The sequence below is a fragment of the Perognathus longimembris genome, chromosome 20 (assembly GCF_023159225.1).
Source record: "Perognathus longimembris pacificus isolate PPM17 chromosome 20, ASM2315922v1, whole genome shotgun sequence".
NCBI classification, from domain to species: Eukaryota; Metazoa; Chordata; class Mammalia; order Rodentia; family Heteromyidae; genus Perognathus; species Perognathus longimembris.
The window spans coordinates 18975580-19000486 of NC_063180.1; the positions used below are offsets into that span (position 1 = coordinate 18975580).

The 24907-nt window shown below is 44.6% G+C and overlaps 1 pseudogene; it reads left to right on the forward strand.

Annotated features, from left to right (window-relative positions):
* The first annotated feature begins 319 nt into the window (after positions 1–319).
* LOC125338945 lies at positions 320–24650 on the forward strand (annotated as a pseudogene).
* Positions 24651–24907: the final 257 nt, after the last annotated feature.

The window sequence follows — 24907 nt, forward strand, 5'->3', positions numbered from 1 at the left end:
TTGGAGAAGGCCTGGCTAGAATGGAGCTCTTTCTCTTCCTCACCACCATCATGCAGAACTTCTGCTTCAAGTCCATGCAGGCTGCCAAAGACATCGACGTGTCCCCTGAAATTGTGGGCATTGTCACAATCCCATCAACCTATACTAAAATCTTCCAGCCTCGCTGAACGCAGAACTGTGCCAGTGGAGAGGGTAAGGAGGAGATGGGGGAGACAGAGGGAGAGAGAGGGCCGTGGGCCACTTGGAGGGGTGGGAAGATGGGAGGGGGCAATTGTCAGATGGGAAGGGCAGACAGGCCAGATTGCTGACCTTGCTGAACATGGGCGCTTCCAAGCTGGAATGCCAGAAAGGGCATTTTTACATCGTGAGCAGTAAGAAAAACAAATCAGTTCTTATTTATTGAAGGAATTTTGTGTGTCATGTATATATCAGGTGTCTGATGATCTCTGCTCACACAACCTGAGCAAAGGGTTTGTGCGCAGCTTGGGAATCTCCTGAAGATGAGAGGCATGCAAAGGCATAGGAAGGCCTTGCTGAGGGCTGCTACTCCATAGGCCTGTCATTCCAGCTACTCAAGAGGCTGAGAGCTAAGGATCCCTGTTCAAACCAGCCTGGGTAGGAAAAGCCAGGCAGACTCTTCCCTCCAATGAACAACAAAAAGGTGGGAGTGGAGGTAGGGATGGAGTGGTAGAGTGCTAGCAGGCTTTGAATTCAAGCCCCGTGAGAGAGCGAGGAAAACACCAAGAGACACTCTGAAAACTTTGAAAGAAGTAATTAAATCACCAGAAGTTTTAACACCAGGAGAGGAAGTTCAGGGTGAGAGTGGCATCCCCAATGTCCCACAGTGTCACCTCCCATGGCCAGGAGTGGGAGAAGCTCACTGCTGGCCTCTCCATCTCACAGGCGCTGGCCCAGAGTGGACAGAAGGGAAATTCCTGAAGGAAATGCCCTGTGGGATCTTGGCTGGAACTGTGCTAACCACCAGCCACGGGTCCCCAATTCCCCCTGCAGTTCCATCGTGGAACTGCCCAGCATGGACTGAGGCAAGCACTCTTTCCACTAGGCCATATTACCAGCCCCAGCATGGACTGAAACCACTCAATTTCTTAGCATTTCTCAACACCATTATCTCAGCATGGAGGTGTGGCTCAGTTGATAGGGCATCAGCCAATGAGCATCAGCCACCAAATTTGAGTCCTGCTATTTGTGTAGGAGCTACTAACACCCAGCTTCTATTTTAATTTTAACTTTAAGGTGTAATATGGCTGGTCAAACCATCCTACACTTTAACCTTACCTTCCATACCTCCATATTGTTTTCTTATGACTCCATCTCAAAGGGCTTCCCCCCTCCTCCGCCCCGTGTGGCTAGTTCCTTAGAGTTTGACAATTAAACATACTGCACCCACAGTACATTCAGGAGAGGGCACAAGCCACCTCCAACAATCCAGGGCAGTGTGCCCCCCCCCCAATAAAGAAACACAAGTCCTCACACGGACGCACCCCCCCTCAGACGGCCAGCGTGGGTAAGCATGCTAGCCCTCCAGTAGGATGATCTCGAGGCCACACCTCCATGGGAGCACATAATTGGTCAAGCTGCCCCTCAGCAGCAATGCCCACTCTGATAGGCACACTTCGCACAGGTGGGCAGGCCAACCCTCAACAGCAACACCTGCTCTGACAGGAACACTCAGCACAGGTGGGTGAGCCACCCCTCAGCCACAATGCTCAATCTGAGAGGCGAGCTCTCTTGACCCACGACAACTAGAGGGGAAAGAATCAAAGAAGACAAAAGTCTCCATGCCACGCTGAACCAGCGACCCGTGAATCCCCAACAGGGCCCCACAAGGGTCAGCACAACACAGCGGCAGAACACGGTCCTGAAGAGAAAGCCACAGAACCTACCCACTCCTAACTGCGGTGAGGGCATGCTCACCCATAGGGCAGTAAGGTTCAACAGCCAAACTCAAACACAGAGCCAGTACAAACAAATACTCTGTGACGGACCAGCATGAACCACCCAAAGCCAAGCCAAGGCTGCCACCTACAGGCCCCTGAAAGTACAAAAACTCCAGATGCATAAATCACAAAGAAATATTATAAATTTTATGAAAGGTCAAGCCAACTCGCCAGCTCCAAAAAGCAGTATGAGCAAAGAGAAGATGGAGAATAAAAAAACAACTGAGGCTAAGATAGCAGAAATGATCAAAAGCCTCAGGAATTAATTCTGAAAACAATTCCAGGAGTTTAGAATGGAAGTCTCGAAGGACCTTCTGGTAGTCAAGAACGAAATGGAAGCAAAAATAGATACAGTCTACTCCTCCGTTAAAGAAGACCTTAAAATTCTGAGAAACGAAATGCATGAAATAATAGATTCAAAACACAACTCATTAAAAGAAGAAATTACCACAATGAGAGCTGATCTGGCAACCATAAACAGCTCACTCACCTCAATGCAAACCACACTCAAAGCCACATCACAAAGAATTGATCATTTTGAATCTCAAGTCTCTCTTCTGGATGATGATTCAGCTGATAAGGAACAGACGATTACCGTACTCCAAGAAACTGTCAAAATCCAGGGCAGACTAATCCAGTAGACAGTGGACAGGGAGAAGAAATATGATCTGCATATAATTGGAATAGATGAAGGAGAGGAGTACCAGAGCAGTTATACAACACATATTCAATAGAATTATTACAGAGAATTTCCCCAATCTCAAAAGGGAAAACCTCACCCAAATAACAGAAACATATGGGTCACCTGGCAGACCAGACCCTAGAAGATCCTCCCCCAGACACATTGTAATCAAGGCCTCAGATCTCAACAATAAGGAGCAAATTTTGAACGCAGCCTAAAAGAAGAAAGAACTATATTACAGTGGAAAAAACATCAGAATCATGGCAGACCTCTCCACACAAACTTACAACACAGGAAGAGCCTGGAAGAACACAATCCAAGTGCTCCAGGCCAACAACTGCCAACCCAGAACTAGATACCCAGCAAAATTAAAATTCACCTTCGAGGGAAAAACCAGATCTTTCCATCGCAAAGAGGAACTAAAGGATTATGTGACTAAAAAAATCAGCCTTACAGCAAATTCTAAGAGGGGAACCCCACCCAACAGGAAATGTACAGGAACCCAGACAGACACAGAAAGAAACTACAATAGCCAAAGACCAACAGGAAGAGCAGCTCAATATACACAAGAAAGAAGGGAGAAAAAACACAGCCTTATAGGAAAATGGAAGGGAAAAAAAAACCCACACCTATCCATGATTTCTTTGAATATAAAAGGTATAAATTCTCCAGTAAACAGGAGCAGATTCACAGAGTGGATCTGTAAACAAAAAATTGCTACTTGGTGTCTTCAAGAGACAAAAACAGGCTCCAAATGAAAGGATGGAGCAAGATCTTCCAAGCAAAAGCACCTACCAAAACAGCAGGGGTAGCCATCCTGATTTCAGACAAACTAGACTTCTCATTAAAATTCGTTCAAAAAGATAAAGAAGGGCACTAAATTTTAATACAAGGAAAAATCCAGAATCAAGATATCACAGAGATAAATTTATACTCACCGAACAAAAAAGGCCCTAAATATGTCAAACAATTTCTTTCAGAACTACAGAACAAGATAGACCCAAATACAATCATAGTGGGAGATTTTAATACTCCCCTCTCTCCAAGAGACAAAGCCAACACACAAAGGATTAGGAAGGGAGAGGACGACCTAAGTAACACCATATCCTACATGGATCTGACAGATCTGTACAGAGTTTTTCACCCTACAGAGACCCAATACAAATCCTTCTCAGCCACCCATGGAACATACTCCAAAATAGATCATGTCATAGTTCACACAAAGAATCTCAGCAAATACAAGAGTATTGACATTATCCCATGTATTTTATCTGATCACAGTGGAATCAAGGTAACCCTCAATAACAAAGGATGCCACAGAGACTACACAAATACTTGGAGGCTAAACCCCTCACTGTTATCTAACAATTGGTGTACAGAAAAAATTAAGGAAGAAATTAATGAATCCATAAGCCACAACAACAATGAAAATACATCACAAAGAAACTTATGGAATACAGCTAAGGCAGTTCTGAGGGGCAAGATCATTATCCTCAGCGCACATATTAAAAGAATGAAATCAGAACAGGTAAATAACCACATGATGCAGCTAAAACGTCTGGAGAAACAAGAAAAAATTGAATCAAAAACAACTAGAAGTAGAGTGATCACAAAGATTAAAAAAGAGATAAAACTGATTGAGAATATAAAGACCATTCAACAAATAAATGAAACTAAAAGCTGGTTCTTTGAGAAAATAAATAAAATTGACAGAACCCTTGCAAGAATTACAAAAAAAAGAAGAGAAGAGACTCATATCTGTAAAATCAGGGACTCCACCGGAAAAATTACAACAGATACACAAGATATTCAAACAATCATAAGGAAGTATTTCACTAAAGATCGAAAATTTTACGGAAATGGATCAATTGTTACAGAAGTATAAACTGCCCAAACTGAATCAAAAAAAATAAATCAACTAAATAAACCAATAACTTACAGTGAGATACAGAAGGTAATCAACAGTCTCCCAACAAAGAAAAGCCCAGGCCCGGATAGATTCACCAATGAATTCTATAAAACCTCCAGTGAGGAGGTAATACCAATACTTCTCAAACTCTTCTGTGAAACAGAAACAGAGGTAGAAATCCCAAACTCATTCTATGAAGTTAATATTATACTCATCCCCAAACCAGGCAAAGACCCAACAAAAAAAGAGAATTACAGACCAATATCACTAATGAACACGGATGCAAAGCTCCTCAACAAAATATTACCTAACAGGATCCAGAAACTGACCAAGGGAATTACACATCATGATGAAGTAGGCTTCAAGACACAGAAACAAGGATGGTTCTACACCCACAAATCAATAAACTTAATTCACCACATCAACAGAGGGAAAACCAAGAACCACAAAATCATTTCAGCCGATGCCCAAAAGACCTTTGACAAAATACAACACCCATACATGTTAAAAAGCCCTGGAGAGAACAGGAATGGAGGGAACATTCTTTAAAACAATAAAAACCATATACAACAGACCAACTGATAATATCATATTAAATGGGGAGAAACTAAAACCATTTCCCCTAAACCCAGGAACAAGACAAGGATGCCCACTCTCCCCACTTCTATTCAATATAGTGCTGGAATCCCTAGCCATAGCAATAAGGCAAGAGGAGGGCATCAAAGGGATCCACATTGGCAAAGAAGAAATCAAACTATCCCTATTCGCAGATAACATGATCTTGTATCTGAAGGACCCAAAACAATCAGTCCCCAATCTCCTAGACCTAATAAACCATTTTGGCAATGTAACAAGATACAAAATCAACCCACAAAAATCAGCAGCTTTTCTGTACACCAGCAAGGTACAGGCAGAAAAGGACATTATGGAAAAATAACATCTACAATAGCTAAAAATAATAATAAATTACTTAGGGAATATTACTTAGGGAATAAATAAAGATGTGAATGACCTATTTAATGAGAAGTATAAAAATCTAAAAAGGGAAATCAAAGAGGACACACGGAAATGGAAAGACCTCCCATGCTCATGAGTAGGCAGAATCAATATAGTGAAAATGGCCATATTTCCCAAAATGTTATACAAATTCAATGCAATACCCATCAAGATCCCAGCTACATTCTTCCTGGAAATAGAGAAAACAACCAATAAATTCATATGGAACAGCAAAAGACCTAGACTAGCCAAAGAAATTAATCACAACACCAGACTTCAATCTCTATTTTAGAGCCTTCTTAATAGTAACAGCCTGATGTTGGTATAAAAACAGACCTGAAGACCAATGGAATAGAATAGAAGACTCAGAAATAAAGTCACATTCTTACAGTCAGCTGATATTTGACAAAGAAGCTAAAGACATACAATAGAAAAAACATAGCCTTTTGAACTATTGGTGCTGGGAAAACTGCGCAGCTGTATGTAGAAAACTCAAAGTAGACCCTAGCCTGTCACCATGCACCAAGACCTCAACATCAAACCTGAATCCTTGAAACTACTGAAGGATAGATTAGGAAAGACGCTAGAATTTATAAACACAGGAAGGAACTTCTTGAATATAATTCCCAGGGGCACAACAGATAGGGGAGAGACTCGACAAATGGGACTACTACAAAATAAAAAGTTTCTGCACAGCTAAAGACATAGCCACCGAACTAGAAAGACAGCCAACCATATGTGAAAGGATCTTCACCAGCACAACAACAGACAAAGGCCTAATATCCTTCATCCACAGAGAACTCAAAAATCTAACCCCCTCCAAACCCAGTAAAGCAATTATTAAATGGGCAAAGGAGCTAAAGAGAGACTTCACAGGAGAAGAGATAAAAATGGCAAATAAACATATGAGGAAATGTTCAAAATCCCTGGCAGGAAGGAAATGCAAATAAAAACAACCCTGAGATACCACCTCACTCCAGTTAGAATGACCTATACTCTGAACTCAGGAAACAACAAATGCTGGAAGGGTGCAGGGGAAAAGGAACCCTTCTCCACTGTTGGTGGGAGTGCAAATTAGTACAATCACTTTGGAGAACAATATGGAGGTTCCTCAAAAAGCTCAGCATAGACCTACCCTATGACCCAGCCATACCACTCCTAGGCATCTATCCTGAACATCAGGTCTGAGGATATCATAAAGACATCTGCACATCCATGTTTATCACTGCCCAATTCACAAGAGCCAAAATATGGAAACAACCCAGATGCCCCTCCACAGATGAATGGATCCACAAAATGTCGTACCTATACACAATGGAATACTACTTAGCGATTAGAAATGACAAAATATTGGTATTCACAGGGACCTGGTCAGAACTTGAACAAATAATGTTTAGCGAGACAAGCCTAGAACACAGAGAAAAAAGGGGCATGGTCTCCTTGATATATGACTGTTAAGGGGGGGATGAGGACAGTAGTGACTGAAATCGCAGAGAAAGCGTGAGTACCCCACAAAAGACATTCTCACTCATACCCACAGAGCAGTCTGGAAGGTAGCCCTTCCCCCACCACCAGAGCTAAGTGCCATCTTTGACACTGGCATAGGGTCAGACCAGACTGGAACTAAAGCGGGCCTGTAGAAAATGAGGACAAAGGTGCCATCTTTGAAAAGGGCAAGAGGGACCAACAAGTGAGAGCCAGCTCCGCCCAGGAGAACAACCCTTGCCCAGGCAGGAGGCTCGTCCGGGGTTGCGGCTCACACACTCAGAGGAACTCAGCCAGAGGTGACCCGTCCTGCCTGCCGGAATTTCTAAATTTAAACCAAAAGCGGTGTGCAGCCACTGGTAGCAAGGAACAACCGGATGGGAGAATAAACAGTTCCTGAGACAGATTAAACGGTCCTATCACAGAGGAAGCCCAATTCCCCACCCAAAACAGAGTTGAATTCCATAGCCACCTCTGCCTATCGGGCCGCCCTGACCAGCAGGGAGGAACTTCCCCCAGGCAACCAACTCTTAGCCAGGTAAACCAAGCCAAAGGCGCTCCTCCCTGCTGAGTCCACAGCCTATTCAAAGCCAGGTATTAAATGCAGCAGTCCTACAGCCCCAGCACTGTTCACATCCCCCATCTACAGAGGACACCCAAGTCCTACATGTAAGCTGTGCAAACCACAGAGTCCCAGGATTTCACAAACAGTGGTGGGAGGTTAAATCATATCCACCCCTTGCAAACCAGCAAAAAGCTAATTAGAATGCAGATCATCACAAGGAAACCAGAGACTGTAGAAAGCCCACCCAAACAAGGAAGACTCCATTTTTTCAAACATATTTTAAGCTTTTTTTTTCTGAGACATCAGTGGTTTTTTGTTTTCCAATTTTACTTGTTTGTTTTATCAAGTTCTTGTTTTGGGTTGTTTGTTTTTCTGTTTTTTATAATATTTTTAAAATAATTTTTCTCTGTTTTATGCATTTGTCTTCCAGTAATTTTTCTTTATTTCTCTCTTCACATTCTTTTTTTTAAAAAATTACTTTCCTATGAATAACACCTCCACTCTTTTCTGCTAAAGCTCCATTGTCTATCATTTTAACCTTGTTCTTATGAATTATTCTACTCTTCTCCACAATTCCGCGTCACTGAAACTAAACCAAAATCATCACCCCCCCCAATACATTTTACTCTATTCTCTTTACTACCTCTAACTTATCTTCCTGATTTATTCCAGTACCTTCAGATTCCATTGACCCGTAGTTATTGGATAGGGGGTATCTCTGCTCAATCTTAGTAAATCAAAGGGGTTCAAAGACAAAGCCAGCCAGTCCAAAAAGAACTTAAAATATAAGAACAAAAATTGCTCATAGGGTTGTAACAGTAAATAAGTAACTACTGAATACAGGGCTCCGGATTGGTTGTTATATCAAAATTGTATTCTTTAGGAACACCAAATCTAATTTTATATGCAGGTATACAAGGAATGTGTATATAATTGTGAACTTCTAAGATTTACACAACAGTGCTTGGTAAGGTCTGCTTTAGGTCTTAAATGGTGCTCACAGGTGCTTGTAGATTGGCATTCCAAATCCAAATGGGCAGAAGAAGCACAAGAAAGATGGCAAACAATGGAGTCTCATCTCCCACTCAAAACAAGCAGGAAGCAGAGCAGTCAATCAAAGACATAGAAGAGAACCCTCAAAATGCTCTACAAAGTCTACTGATAAAAATGATAAATGAAAAGTTTGAATCTCTTCAGTCAAATATTCTAGAGCATGAGGAGGCAAAGCAAAAATTAATGGAGAATTTCATGGCCTCCACAAATAGAAAGATAAATGAACTTCAAGAGTCAAATGAAAAGATAGCTACTCAGCTAAAAGATTTGAGAGACAGCACTCAAAACCAAACTAATGAAGTAAAGAAGTCCATGCACGACCTAAGAGATAAGCATAGCAAGGACATGGAAATCATCAGGAAAGACGAGGCAGAAGGAAAGAGATTCGAAATTAAGTACCTAGCCTACAGTCCCGACTAGATGAAGCAGAGGATCGAATCTCAGGAGCTAAAGATTCCCTAGAATCTATGGAGAAAGATCAAAAAGCAATACAAAACCAATCCAATCGACAAAACAGATCACTCCCGGAGATCCAAGACACAATCAGAAAGGCCAATTTAAGGCTAACAGGTATTGAGGAAAACCTAGAGAAAGAAGTTAATGGAATAGGCAACCTATTTAACAGAATATTAACTGAGAACTTCCCAAATATCCAGAAGGATAGGCCTATACAGATACAAGAAGCGTTTAAAACTCCAAACCAACCAGACCAGAATACGACAACCCACTGACACATTGTTATCAGAACAGGATCACTAGAGTCCAAGGAAATAATCCTTAAAGCTGTTAGGGAGAAGAAAATAATCACATATAAAGGAAAAGCAATCAGAATTACCCCAGACTTTTCAGCAGAGACAATGAAAGCAAGGAGAGCCTGGAATGAGGTATACCAAACCCTAAATAAAAAAACTACGAACCAAGAATACTGTACCCAGCTAAACTCTCATTCATAGCCAAAGGTCAAATGAAAGTCTTCCACAGTAAGGAAAAACTGAAACAATATATCTCCACCAACCAGCTTTACAGAAAATCCTCAAAGATGTACTATACAGGGAAAATAATCAAGACCACAATACAGATAGACAAATGAACCCTAAATAGAAAACCAGAATATTAGATCAATAAATGGGAAGACACATCTTTTAACAAGATAGATACAATGAAAGGAACCAAAGATCATTTCTCAATCCTAACTCTCAACATTAATGGACTTAATTCTCCAATCAAATGACATAGGCTCATAAGCTGGATCAAAAATCAAGATCCATCTTTCTGCTGCCTCCAAGAGACACATCTATCCAGAAAAAGTAAACATCTTCTAAAAGTGAAAGGCTGGAATTAAATCTGCCAAGCAAATGGCCCCCATGAACAGGCTGGCATTGCAATCCTAGTATCAGATAAAATTGACTTCAAATTAAAAATGGTAAGAAGAGACAAAGAATGTTACTACATTGTAATAAAGGGATCTCTGCTACAGGAAGATATAACCATCCTAAATATCTACACACCAAATACAGGACAATCCAACTTCATCAAACAAAAACTACTGACTAAAAACACTCATAGACCCAAACACATTGATAGTTGGAGACTTTAACACTCCACTGTCACCTCTGGACTGATCAACTGTCCAAAAACTGAACAAAGAAACCACAGAACTAAACAACTGCATAGACCAACTAGACTTAACCAACATCTACAGAATATTCCATCCAGCAACAACAGAATACACATTCTTTTCAGCAGCACATGGAACATTCTCCAAAATGGATCACATCTTGGGGCACAAAGAAAATCTATACAAATTCAGAAGTATCAAAACCATTCCCTGCATTCTCTCTTGTTGGGCTCGGGTACTCTTCTTTCCACACTCCCTTTCACGCCCTCTCCCCTAGTCACCTGGCCCACAGATGAAGCTAGGGTGAAGCGGGGGAGCCAGCACCAACCTGCCACGCAAGTGGCCTGGCCGAGAATGTGTGCCCACCTCCTTACCAATAGACGAAGTCAGACGTACGCATATCTCGGGGTCAGCTTCTTAGAACGAACTAACTTTATTGAGACAAGGACAACGGGAGATGATTCCAAGGGGAGGGGAATGGCCAGGATGCCGATAGGCTGAAAGGTATCACCTGACCCCCATGAGCTATCGCCACTCGAGAGCGCCGAGCCAGGGCGGGGTTGGTAGGCGCCGGGCTGGCTAGGCTGGGTTGGGGGCTGGGTGCAAGGGCGGACCCAGAGAGGGCAGCTTGCTTCCCCATTCCCCAGGGCTGGGGGAGGGGCATCAAGCCCCCCTCGCCAAGGCTAAAGACCGGATCCCAACACTCTCTGACCACAATGGAATAAAATTAGAGCTCAACTCAAACAGCCACCGCAGAAAATCCTACAATACCTGGAGACTAAACAACACACTACTGAACCATCAGTGGGTCATTGAAGAAATTAGAACAGAAATTCAAATGTTTATGGAATTCAACCAAGATGAATACACAAAGTAGCAGCTCCTTTGGGACACAGCAAAGGCAGTACTCAGTGAGGAATTTATGTCTCAGAGTGCCTACACTAATAAACTGGAGAAACAGCAACTCAACAACTTTAGAAAGCACCTTAATCTCCTCGAAAGAGAACAGCAAGCCAAACCCCAAGTCAATAGACAAAAGCAAATAATTAAAATCAAATCAGAATTAAATGAATTAGAGAAAAAAAACCATCGAAAGAATCAACAAAACAAAGAGTTGGTTCTTTGCAAAAATTAACAAGATAGAGGCTGGGAATATGACCTAGTGGCAGGAGTGCTTGCCTCACATACATCAAACCCTGAGTTCGATTCCCCAGCCGACATATATACAAAATGGCCAGAAGTGGCGCTGTGGCTCAAGTGGCAGAGTGCTTGACTAGAGCAAAAAGAAGCCAGGGACAGTGCTCAGGCCCTGAGTCCAAGCCCAGGACTGGCAAAAAAAAAAATTAACAAGATAGACAGACCCGCGGGCCTGGGGATATAGCCTAGTGGCAAGAGTGCCTGCCTCGGATACACGAGGCCCTAGGTTCGATTACCCAGCACCACATATACAGAAAACGGCCAGAAGCGGCGCTGTGGCTCAAGTGGCAGAGTGCTAGCCTTGAGCAGGAAGAAGCCAGGGACAGTGCTCAGGCCCTGAGTCCAAGGCCCAGGACTGGCCAAAAAAAAAAAAAAGATAGACAGACCCCTAGCCAACGTGAGCAAACATCGAAAGCAGCACACCCAAATAAACAAGATCAGAGATGAAACAGGTAACATCAATACAGAAACAACCAAAATTCAGAACACAATAAGGGACTATTTTGCAAAACTATATGCCAACAAATTCAAGAACCTGTAAAAAATGGATGATTTCCTAGAAAAATTGATATCCCCAGTCTCAACCATGAAGTTTTAAACCTTCTAAACGGACCTATATCCAGCATTAAAATAGAAACGGCAATAAGTGATCTCCCATCCAAGAAAAGCCCAGGTCCAGACTGATTCACAGCAGAATTCTACAAGGCCTTCAAAACAGAACTCTCACCAATATTTCTCAAATTATTCAATGAAATTGAAAGAGAAAGTTCACTACCAGACAGATTCTATGAAGCCAGTATAACCCTCATCCCAAAACCAGGCAGGGACTCATCACAGAAAGAGAACTATAGACCTATTTCCCTGATGAACATAGATGCAAAAATTGTCAAAAAAAATTCTGGCCAATCGACTTCAACAGGTCACCAAATATACCATACACCATGATCAAACTGGATTCATCCCAGGGACGCAAAGTTGGTTCAATATACCCAAGTCAATTAATGTAATCCAGCACATCAACCGGAGCAAAGTAAAGAACCACATGGTATTATCTCTGGATGCAGAAAAGGTATTTGATAAAATCCAGCACCCATTTATGCTATAAGCCCTGGAAAAACTGGGATTCCAGAGAAAACTCCTGAATATATTCAAGGCAGTTTATAACAAACCAACAGCAAGCATAATTCTAAATGGAGAAAAACTAAAGTCATTCCCTTTAAAATCAGGAGCAAGACATGGATGTCCGCTTTCTCCCCTTCTCTTCAACATAGTACTAGAAATCCTAGCCAGAGCAATCGGGCAAGAAGAAAATATAAAGGGGATCCAAATAGGAAAAGATGAAGTTAAACTTTCTCTCTTCACAGATGACATGATCCTATACCTAGAGAACCCCATAGACTCTACTCCCAAGCTACTAGAGCTGATCCAAAACTTTGGCAACATCGCAGGATATAAAATAAACCCTCAAATTCAATGTCATTTCTATATGCTAATGACCTGAACTCCAAGGCTGCAATCAGGAAAGCAACTCCTTTTTCAATAGCCTCAAAAACATAAAATACCTAGGAATAACCTTAACCAAAGAAGTGAAAGACCTCTGTGATAGGAACTTTAAAAACATGAAAAACGAAATTAAGGCAGAACTAAGGAAATGGAAAAACCTCCCATGCTCCTGGATTGGGAGGATTAATATAATCAAAATGGCAATATTGCCAAAGGCTATCTACAAATTCAATGCAATACCCATTAATATCCCAACACCATTTTTTAATGAAATAGAGGAAGCAATCAAGAAATTCATATGGAACAATAAATGATCCAGAATAGCAAAAACAATCCTAAGCAGAAAGAACAGTGCTGGAGGAATTACAATACCAAACTTCAACCTGTATTTTAAAACTATAGTAATAAAAACAGCTTGGTATTGGCACCATAACCGGCCTGAAGACCAAGGGAACAGAATTGAAGACCCAGAAATGAACCCACAGAACTATGCCTACTTAATCTTTGATAAAGGAGCTAAAAAAGTAGTCTGGAAGAAAGGTAGCCTCTTTAACAAATGGTGCTGGCAAAACTGGCTCAACACATGCAACAAACTAAAACTAGATCCTTATGTATCGCCCTGCACCAAAATCAATTCCAAATGGATCAAAGGTGTTGAAATTAAAACAGATAACCTGAAAACACTAAAGGAAGGAGTAGGAGAAACACTTGGGCTCCTTGGCACATGATGGAACTTCCTTAACAAAGACCCAGAAATGCTACAAATCAAAGATAGGATGGACAAACGGGACTGCATCAAACTGCAGAGCTTCTGCAGGGCAAAGGACACAGCTCGCAAGATAAATAGAAAAAAGCCCACAGGTTGGGAAAAGATCTTTACCAGCCATACAACGGAGAAAGGCCTCATATCTAAAATATATGCAGAACTAAAAAAACTTACATTTCTCCAAAACAAAACCACAAATAACCAATAGCCCCCTCAACAAGAGGGCTAAAGACTTAAAAAGAGACTTCTCTGATGAGGAAATGAGAATGGCCAAGAGGCATATGAAAAAGTGCTCTACATCACTGGCCATAAAAGAAATGCAAATCAAAACAACATTGAGAATCCACCTCACCCCAGTAAGAATGTCCTGTATCTGGGCTGGGGATATAGCCTAGTGGCAAGAGTGCCTGCCTCGGATACACGAGGCCCTAGGTTCGATTACCCAGCACCACATATACAGAAAACGGCCAGAAGCGGCGCTGTGGCTCAAGTGGCAGAGTGCTAGCCTTGAGCGGGAAGAAGCCAGGGACAGTGCTCAGGCCCTGAGTCCAAGGCCCAGGACTGGCCAAAAAAAAAAAAAAAAGAATGTCCTGTATCAAGAAAACTAACAATAACAACTGTTGGAGGGGATGTGGCCAAAAGGGAACCCTCCTTCATTGTTGGTGGGAATGTAAACTGGTTCAGCCACTCTGGAAAGAGGTATGGAGATTCCTCAGAAGGCTAAACATAGAGCTACCCTATGACCCAACAGCCCCACTTTTGGGCATTTACCCAAAAGACCACAAACAAGAACACACTAAAGCCACTAGCACAACAATTTTCATCGCAGCACAATTTGTCATAGCTCGAATAAGGAACTAACACAGACACCCCTCAGTAGATGAATGGGTCAAGAAAATGTGGTACATATACACAATGGAATTTTATGCCTCTATCAGAAAGAATGACATTGCCCCATTCGTAAGGAAATGGAAGGACTTGGAAAAAATTATACTAAGTGAAGTGAGCCAGACCCAAATAAACATGGACACTATGGTCTCCCTCATAGGGAATAATTAGCATAGATTTAGGCTAGTCACAGCACAGGATCACAAGAGCCCAATAACTATACACTTATGAACACATAAGATGATGCTAACTGAAGTGAAATCCATGTTATGGAAATGACTGTTATATCACTGTTTTAATTACTTTCAACATGCGATGTGAATTTGTAGCTTCTATTATTATTTTTTTATTATCCCAGTATTTTTATTTTTTTTCAAATTTTTATTATCAAACTGATGTACAGAGAGGTTACAGTTTCATACGTTAGGCATTGGATACATTTCTTGTACTGTTTGTTACCTTGTCCCTCATACTAGCTTCTATTATTGATGATCCTTTTGTATCCCCTTCCTGTGGTTGTACCTTCACTATCTCTTTATCTTATCTAAGTACATTGGAAACCATGAATACTGGTATTAGTACTAGGAAACTGAAAGGGAATACCAAAATCGAGAGACACAGGGTAAAAAGACAAATGACTACAAAAGCAATACTTGCAAAACTGTTTGGTATAAATCAACTCAACAACTCATGGGGGAAAGAAAAAGGGGGAGGGGAGAGGGGAATGAGGGAGGAGGTAACAGTACAAGAAATGTATCCAGTGCCTAACGTATGAAACTGTATCCTCTCTGTACATCAGTTTGACAATAATTTTTTTTAAATGAGGGTTTAAGATATCACAAGAAATGTACTCACTGCCCTATTATGGAACTATACCCCTTTTATACAACACGTTGTCAACAAAATTTAATTTATAAAATTTTTTTCTATCTTCAAGTTCTTTATTATATATATATATTTTAATTAGAAAACTGAATTACAGAGAGGTTACAATTTCATACATTAGGCATGGGATACATTTCTTGTACTGTTTGTTACCTCGTCCCTCATTCCCCCTTAATAAAAAAAATTTAAAAAAAAAAAAGAAGTAATTAACTCACTAGAAGCTTTAACACAAGGAGAGGACATTTGGGGTGACAGTGGCATCCCCGATGTCCCACAGTGTCACCTCTCATGGCCAGGAGTGGGAGAATTTCACTGCAGGCCTCTCCATCTCACAGGTGCTGGCCCAGAGTGGACAGAAGGGAAATTCCTGAAGGAAATGCCCTGTGGCCTTCTGGCTGGAACTGTGCTGAGAGCCAGCCATGACTCTCCTGCTCCCCCTGCAGGCCCATCGCGGAACTGCCCAGGATGGAGGGAAACCACTTGGTTTCTTAGCATTTCTCAACACCATATCTCAGGATGGAGGCGTGGCTCGGTGATAGAGTGAGCCAATGAGTGTCAGACACCACATTTGAGTACTGCTATTTGTGTGTGTGTGTGTGTGTGTGTGTGTGTGTAATCTAGTCCTGGAATTTGAATTCAGGGCCAGATCACTCTCTCTGAGCTTTTGTTCTCAAGGCAATCTCTCTACCACTTGACTCACAGTCCTAAGTCTGCCTATTTTTCTTTTGGTAGTTAATCTTTCCCAGGCTGACTTTGAACCACGATCTTCAGATCCCAAACTCCTCAATAACTAGCACTATAGGTAGGAGCTACTGACACCCAGCTTCTATTTTAATTTTAACTTTAAGGTGTAATAGGGCTTGTCAAACCATCCTACACTTTACCCATAGCTTCTATAGCTCCATATTGTTTTCTTATGACTCCATCTTAAAGGGCTTCCCTCCTCCTCTGCCCGAGAGACTATTTCCTTACAGGTTGACACTTAAAGATTTATGTAGCCTTTGTTTCTTCTGCTTTCTAGGTAATAACCATAGTACCAGGTTGTCATAATGATCATAGTAATGAGTTATAGGAATATTCATAGTAGTGGTTACAAAGATACTCTAGAAGCTGTCATATTGCCCTGCGTATGATTGCTTACAGCTCACTCATGCCTGCTTCCAATATTGTTTTAGCTTTTGTAACTTCTCCTGCAGAAAAATATCTTTAGGGACTGTCCACACCTGTGTGAACAAGGGAAGTGGGCTTTCTGCTTTAAAAGGGGCCATGAGGTGTGGGAATGTGGCTTAGTGGTAGAGTGCCTGCCTAGCAGGTTGGAAGGCCTGGCTCGATTCCCGAGAACCACATAAACAGGGAAACCTGGAGGTGGCACTCTGGCTCAAGTGGTAGAGGTCTACTAGCCTTGAGCAAAGAGCAGCTCAGGGATAGAGCTCAGGCTCAGAGTTCAAGGCCCACAACTGGCATGAAGAAAGGGGGGCATGATGTCAGACTGGGTGCTGCACTTTTTGAGCACCTGACCATCTTCTGTAGTACTGGCAGTCAATAATGAATTACTTTGCGTTGTACTCTGAGTCTGTGTCATCTCTCTTGGGGGAGTCATTGCCTCCATATTTTGGAGGCCCCAGCAGGATCTCTAGGAGACAAGAACCCAGGCCCCAGGGTATTTCAGCCATTGGCAGGGCACCGGGGAGATAAACTAGATAAATTCCTAGGTAAGACACAACATGAAACATTCCAGGGCCCCAGGAAATGCACTTCTCTCCTCCCTGCTGTTCTAGAGGCCTCCAAGGCTTCCACTCCAAATATTTCATGAGTACAATGTAACCTCCTTCCTCTTCTTCCTCCCTTCTCCTCCTCCTCCTCCTCCTCCTCCTCCTCCTCCTCCTCCTCCTTTTCCTCCTCCTCCTCCTCCTCCTCCTCCTCCTCCTCCTCCTCCTCCTCCTCTTCCTCCTCTTCCATTTCTCACTATCACACTAAGAGTGGACAGTCTCTCTTCATTCCTGGGGCCTTAGGTCAGACATGATCAACTGGAAGCACACAGATGGATGGTATAGTCAGGAGAAAAAAATTATGCCATGTCCAGGGGCTTTCTTGCCCAGGCTGGCTTCAAACTGCACCCCTCAGATCTCAGTCTACTAAGTAGCTAGGATTAAAAGTGTGAGCCACCAGAGCTCAGCTAATCAGTTATTTTTATACTTTCCTTTAAACTTACTTTAGGATTTATTAAAAGTAGAAGGTGTGGGGAAGTTCATATGAGAAGTCCACGGCTGCCTTCAAGGTCTTTGGATCAGGAAATCTTCTGGGATGGGTAGTAACTGTGGTTTCAAGTCTGTGTTGGGTCAAGGCAAGGCTCTGGGCTCATAGGCTGGGTGAGGGTCTGTGATTCATTCTGGGCCCCACAGGGTGGGTGGGGCAGAGCCTTGCTCTGCCCATGTGGATAAAATGTGCCCATCTGCTTGCTCTGGGCCTAGGAGAAAGGATTTAGAAGAACATAGGCCTGGTGGAGCTGTGGATTGGCGGCTGGGGCTGGGGCTGGCGTGGACACTGGCTCATGACTTCCAGGAACATTTGCCTGTCTGCTTATAGCAGACTCCAAAAGAAGTATGGTGACTTATTTGGCTCATCTAGTGGGTGCTGAAGTGGGGTGGCGCCACATCTCCCTCTGCAAGCCAATCATTTGAGGCTAATTTCCACCCAGCCTGGGGGAACAGGGACAGGATCCACCAGGGCTGTGGTTCAAATGGTAGAGGGCCAGCCCTGAACACAAAGAGACTCAGAGACAGAGCCCAGCCCCTGACTTCAAGCCCCAAGACCAGCAAAGAATAAAGAAAGAAAAAAAATCCCTTCTCTGTTTCCTTTGTTCCTGTCCTTCATTAAACTTCTTTCTCACTAGGTACTGGTAGCTGACTCCCATAATCCTAGCTACTCAGGATGCTGAGATCTGAGCATTGTGTTTCAAAGTCAGTCAGGGCAGGAAAGTCATGAGACTCTGATCAGCAATGAACCCCCAAGAAAAGCCAGATGTAGAGCTGTGACTGACGGGATAGAGCAACAGTCTTCAGCACAGAATGTCAGGGACAGAACCCAGGCCCCAACTTCAAATCCCACGACCAGCACACACACACACACACACACACACACACACACACACACACACACACAAACACGCACACAGACACACACAAGAGCATTCTAAAATCCATGCTTCATCCTAGCTCTTATCCTCAGGAAAACTGAGGGTTCAGCCAGGGGGAGGGAAGAGAGATTATCTCAAAATTTTCCCTTCCGCCATTTCCCAGCTGAGCAATCACTTCGGCCCCGTGTTCAAGGTTCACTTGGGCCTTCGCTGGGTCGTGGTGCTGTGTGGCCAGGATTCGGTGAAGAAGGCGCTGGTGGATCAGGCTGAGGAGTTCAGTGGTCGTGGGGAGCAGGCCACCTTCGACTGGCTCTTCCAAGGCTATGGTGAGCCAAGGGGCCATGGAGTGGAGGTCTGAGTGGCCTCAGTTTCCTCAGCCTGTTTCCTCCGGATCTTTCAGGCTTCTGGCTTGCCTCAGACCTTCCCAGCATCTTTCCCTCTTGCTTCCAGGTCTCTGTGGACAGAAAGCAGTCACTCCCCCCGTTTCCATCCATTTCAAAAGTCACCTCTTGCCCTTCTGCTTCTCCTCCTCTCTCCTCCTCTCCCCTCACTCACTCTCTCTCTCAGAGGGAGGGGGGCTGTCTCCCCTTCCCTGTCTCTTTCCCCATGGTCTGCAGATCTCTGTCCCTGAGTCTGGGGTTTCTTCCTGGCTCCCTTGCTCGCTCTTACACCCATAGAGCTCTTCTCCCTTCTCTTGCTCTCTGCCCAACCAGGCCTCCAGGCCTCCAGCTTCCCCAGCATCCCCAGGGTGCACTGAGGTCTGGCCCCGAAACATTTTGGGAGTCTGGAGTTCTGATTCTCCTGCTTCCCCCTCCCCAGGCATGACCTTGAGCAATGGGGAGGGCACCAAGCAGCTGAGGCGCTTCTCCATCGCCATGCTGCGGGACTTTGGCATGGGCAAGCGTGGCATTGAGGAGCGCATCCAGGAGGAGGCAGGCTTCCTCATCCAGGCGCTGCAAGACATGCGTGGTGGGTGCCAGGCAGGGGGACGGTGGGGCCTGGGGTGGGTGACCCCGGGGTCACCTCTCCCAAAGGGTTAGACTGGCATCAGGTCACTGGTATTGGTTCTTTTCCAGGACAGATCTTTCCTGGGTTCCCCTCCACTCCTGCAAACCCTTCACCCTTCAGCCCTGCAGACCCTCCATTCCTCCTCCACTCCTCACCTGCCACTCCTGCTGAGCCCTCACTCTCCAAGTTTCATAAACCCTCACCCTTCACCCTTGAAAACCTCTACGCTTCACCCCTGCAGGCTCCTCCATAAACTCCTCACTCTCCACCATGCAGGCACCTTCATAGATCCCACATTCTACCTGAGCAGAACCGTCTCCAATGTCATCAGCTCCATTGTCTTTGGGGACCGCTTCGACTATGAGGACAAGGAGTTCCTGTCTCTCCTGTGAGTGATGCTGGTCAGCTTCCAATTCACAGCCACCTCCACCGGACAGGTACCCACGCCATGCCCCTGACACGAGTGTATGAGCAACAGCCAGGTCATAGACATAACTTCAAAATGGCTGGGCTCTGATGGCTCAGCCTGTCATCCTAGCTACTAGGAAGGCTGACATCTCAGGATTATGGTTTGAATTCAGCCTGGCAGGAAAGTCTGTGAGACTCTTACCTCTGTGGCTCAAAGTGGTAAAGTGCCACCCTTGAGCAGAAGCACTCAGGAACAGCGCCCTAGCCCCACCACAGACAGAACAAATGTGAAGGCCTTTGACTCATGATTGTAATCCCAGCTGTTCAGGAGGCTGAGATCTGATGGATGTTGAAATCATCCTGGGCAGGAAAGTCTATGAGACTCCAATTACCCAGTGAAAAGCTATGACTTGGAGCTGTGGCGCTTGTGGTGGAGCAGCGCAGTGACCAGCCCGGCCTTGGGCAGGGAGCACCTGGATGGCTATGAAGTTGGTTTGCTGCCACCTGCAGCCCAGCAGCTGAGCAAATGGTGAACCCGCATTCCCCCGCGCAGGCTCTATGTTCAGTCCCATGGGGGAAATGTCCACCTGTCCTGGGAGTCCTGCGTATTAGTCACTGACTCTGTGTTCTGGCACAGCTCTTCAGGAGGACACATGGGGGGGCTGGTTTTCAGGGGACCTTGGAGGCAGGAGGATGGCAGATGGGGGCCCATGGCCTGTGGGAGTGCACTGACAATTGGGACAGCAGTGTGATTGTGCCCTATGTTCTACTACAGTTTGAAGCCAAGACCATGGGCCTATTAGCCAAGCACTCTGTCCTTGATCTATCTATTTTATCATTCTTTATTTATTCGCTCATATATGCGATGCACGGTTGGCCAAAATATGAGACCTACATCCACTCTCCATCTCCAGAGTAGCTGGGATTTTAGGTATGTGCTAAGATGTCAGGTGAATGTCTGTTTGTGTTTTTTTCCATTTTCTCTCTCCACAACCCCCTACACCACGCCAGCTCTATGATATGTTCTACTCCATCATGAAGCACCTGCTTGGACCACAGCAACAGGCCTTTAAGGAGCTGCAGGGGCTGGAGGATTTCATCACCAAGAGGGTGGAGCAGAACCAGCGCACCCTGGAACCCAACTCCCCATGAGACTTCGTCGACTCCTTCCTCATCTGCATGCTGGAGGTGTGCGCAGCAGCCTGAGGGAAAGGGCGGGGCAGCCAGTTCAGTGTCATGCAGATTGGGCAAGGATGGAAAACCTAGAACTATGTCAATTATATGAATAGTCCTCAGTATGGATCATGGTTGATTATATAAAAATCCTCAATGTTCACTGGGTATGTGGCTTAGCGGACGAGTACTTGCCTAGCATGAATGAAGCCCTGGGTTCGATTCCTCAGCACCGCATACACAGAAAAAGCCAGAAGTGACACTGTGGCTCATGTGATAGAGTGCTAGGCTTGATCAAAAGAAGCTCAGGGACATTGCCTAGGCCCTGAGTTCCAGCCACAGGACTCACAAAAAAAAAGTAGTAAATAGTACTCAATGTCAGTCCTCAGGTCTCAACGTTCTGAGTAGCTGGAATTGCAGACATTAGCCACTGGTGCCTGGCCTATCATAGCTATGAGGATCACAATGAGGAATCACAGCTTAGAGAGTGTTGGTGATCTGCCTGAGCTCACACAGCATGGAATCTGTGTCTCTAGCTTACTCCAGGTCTGTTTCTGACACTGGTGCTTTAAGCTACCACACCAAACGAGAGGGAATGGTCTAGAGTCCAAGCCCTAGTTCGGGTACACATACAGACAAACACACACATTCACACACACTCATGACTAATATCCTAGCTACACAGGAGGCTGAGACCTGAGGATAATCATTCAAATCCAGACAAGGCAGGAAAGTCCATGAGAATCTTTTCTCCAATTAACGAGGAGAAAAGTTGAAGTAGTGCTGTAGCTCAAAGGGGTACAGAACTAGGCATGCGTTCAAACCCTATAACTGACAAAAGCAATCAACCAACCAAACAGCCAGGCATAGGCGAGAGGTGTCTTTTGGGCCACAGGCAACATCCTGGCAAAGTTCTGGAAACAGGATGGAGAGCCTGGCAGATTGATGTTTTACCTGGACCTCACAGCAGTAGATGCCAAGAGAACATTCCAGAAGATCCTTCCAAGGCGTGGGAAGTGGGGTTGACTTGAAGGCCTTTCTCCCTCCAGGAGAAGGAGAACCCCAATACGGAATTCCACATGAAGAACCTGGTGCTCACCACCCTGAACCTCTTCTTTGCAGGCACAAAGACTGTAAGCACCACCTTGCATTATGGCTTCCTGCTGCTCATGAAACACCCAGATGTGGAGGGTAAGGCTGGGCAGAGACAGGGATGGAGAAGTGAGGGGAGGGGTCAGGCCCTAAAAGTTCCCCTAAGTTAGCTGCCATGTTCTCATTTCACATAGGCCCTGTTATAATCAAGACAAGGAGAGAGTAGCTTGTGGACTTAGCTATCACAGTCGTAGCTATGAAAATAGTAGGAGCCAGGGCAGTGGCTCCTCCAGTCATTCTAGCTACTCAGGAAGCTGACAGCTGAGGACTTACCTTTGGAATCCAGCCAAGGCAGGGAGGTCTGTGAGACTCGTATCTCCATGAAACCACTATAAAGCTGGAAGTGAGGCTGTAAGTCAAAGGAGTAGGTGCTAGCCATGAGTAAAAGAGCACAGGGACAGCCTTCAGATCCTGAGATCAAGCCCCACAAGTGACGAACACACACACACACACACACACACACACACACACACACACACACACACACACACATCTGCTTCCTAAACAGATTGGTAAATTGCTGATCTAAACCACAGGGATCCCGCTGCCTCCACCTCCAAGCCACAGCCTAAGACAGCCCTGGATACTGATAGGACAGAGAGCTAATGGCCAACAGATGTTGTGAATGAATGATGAGCTCTATGCCTGTCATTCATTTTTCCAAGACCTGCACACAGTTCCTTTGCCTGCATTCTTCCTTCCTTCTTTCCTTCCTTCCTATCTTCTTTTCTTCCTTCCTTTCCTTTTCTTTCCTTCCTTCCTTCCATCAATCAATTACAGGGCTTGAACTCAGGGCTTTGTGGCTGCCCATGAGCTTTTTTGCTCAAGGCTGATGCTCTACCACATGAGCCACAGTTCCACTTCTAGTTTTCTGGTGGTTCATTGGAGATGAGAGTCTCTTAACTTTCCTGCCTAGGCTAGCTTTAACCTGATCCTTGGATCTCAGCCTCCTGAATAGCTAGTATGACAGGTGTTAGCCACCAGTGCCAAGCTCTTTATTTACTTATTTATTTTTAGTTCTCATCCCTTATTGAAAGACTTCGGATACCTAAAAACATTTCCCCTTTCTCTCCCACTCTCAGCCAAAGTCCACGAAGAGATTGATCGGGTCATTGGCAAAAACGGGCAGCCCAAGTTTGAGGACCGAGCAAACATGCCCTACACAGAGGCTGTGATTCACAAGATCCAAAGATTTGGAGGCCTGATTCCCGTGGGTGTGGCCCACAGTGTCACAAAGGACACGAAGTTCCAGGAGTTCCTTTTGCCCAAGGACACCCTGCACCTCAACTCTGTTACACACTATTGACTCCCTGTCTCCTCTTCTTAATCGAAGGCTTCCTCACCCCCGGTGTCCCTTCTTCTTTCGTACTCAGACAACTTCCCCCCACTCCCGAGCTTCCCTGGCTCAGGAGATCCAAGCCTTGACTTGAATCTTTCTAAATGGAGTGATGGAAACCCCAGCACCAGCGACTCAGGCCTGTCCTCACAGGCATTCAGGAGGCTGAGATCTGAGGATCGAAACTGAAAGTCAGCTCCAGCAGAAACATCTATGAGACTTTTTTTTTTTTGCCTGTGCTTTATCTCACGGCCTGGTCACTGTTCCTGAGTTCTTTTTGTTCAAGGCTAGCATTCTACCAGCCTCAGTACCACTACCATAAGACTCTTATCTACAGTGAACCACCAAAACTCCTGGAAGTGGAGCTGTGAGCTCAAAGAGGCAGAGTGCTATCCTTGACCAAAAACAAGTCAGAGACAATGCCTTGGCTCTGAGTTCAAGGCCTAGGACTGAAACACACACACAAGAGCAGGGGGTAAACATTGTTTACCCAGACCTCTAGCTTAATAACAGGAATCTCCAGTACTCAATAGATCATTACAAAAGGCCCAGAATCTCATAGTTCTGGTACATGTACCTGACAAGTCCCCTTGCCCCCCAACCATCTGCCTAGAGAGACAGGAGAGGTAGATCTGCCAAACTCTGGCTTCTGGAAGCCTCAAACCTGTGTCCACCAAGCCCCTGGTAACAGAGAGGAGGAACTTCTACTCACTCACAGAGACCTTAACCTCATGGTCCTCTCCTCTGCAGGAAAGTGCTACTGTTTTGGAGAAGGCCTGGCTAGAATGGAGCTCTTTCTCTTTCTTTCTACCATCATGCAGAACTTCCGCTTCAAGTCCACGCAGGCTCCCCAAGACATCGACATGTCCCCCTAACATGTGGGCTTTGCCACAATCCCACCAACCTATACTATAAGCTTCCAGCCTCGCTGAGCCCAGGGCTGTGCCAGGGGAGGGGGAGAGGAGGGGATGGAGGGGCAGAGTGAGCAGGAGGGGCCTAGGCCACTGGGATGGGCAGGATGAAGGGAGGGGCTGATTTTCAGATGGGAAGGGCAAACAGGCCAGATTGCTAACCTTGCTGAAGTTGGGCACTTCCAACCTGGAATGCCAGAAAGGTAATTTTTACGTTGTGAGCAGTAATAAAAATAAAATCAGTTCTTATTCATTGAACGAATTTTGTGTGTCATGTT